The sequence below is a fragment of the Bison bison genome, unplaced genomic scaffold (assembly GCF_000754665.1).
Source record: "Bison bison bison isolate TAMUID 2011002044 unplaced genomic scaffold, Bison_UMD1.0 scf7180017864482, whole genome shotgun sequence".
NCBI lineage: Eukaryota > Metazoa > Chordata > Mammalia > Artiodactyla > Bovidae > Bison > Bison bison.
The window spans coordinates 310,576-310,777 of record NW_011495042.1 but is presented as its reverse complement, the minus strand read 5'-3'; the positions used below and the strand labels follow the sequence as shown (position 1 = coordinate 310,777).

Below are 202 nucleotides of genomic sequence, written 5' to 3'. Positions count from 1 at the left end.
TGATAATCGGCAGCTGAGCTGCACGGCACCTGCCCGCTCATCTGCCTGATAATCGCCAGCTTAGTTAGGTGACACCTGTCCGCTCATCTGCCTGATAATCGCCAGCTGAGACATGCGTCATCTGCGGGTCATCTGCCTGATAATCGCCAGCTGAGCCTCTCGACACCTGCCCGCTCATCTGCCTGATAATCGCCAGCTGAGC

At 57.4% G+C, this 202-nt stretch overlaps 1 protein-coding gene across 1 annotated transcript in view; it reads left to right on the top strand.

Moving 5' to 3' along the window:
* DHX30 (DEAH (Asp-Glu-Ala-His) box helicase 30) overlaps positions 1 to 202 on the top strand; it is a 28,795-nt gene that overhangs the window by 24,262 nt on the left and 4,331 nt on the right. The window lies entirely within an intron of this gene.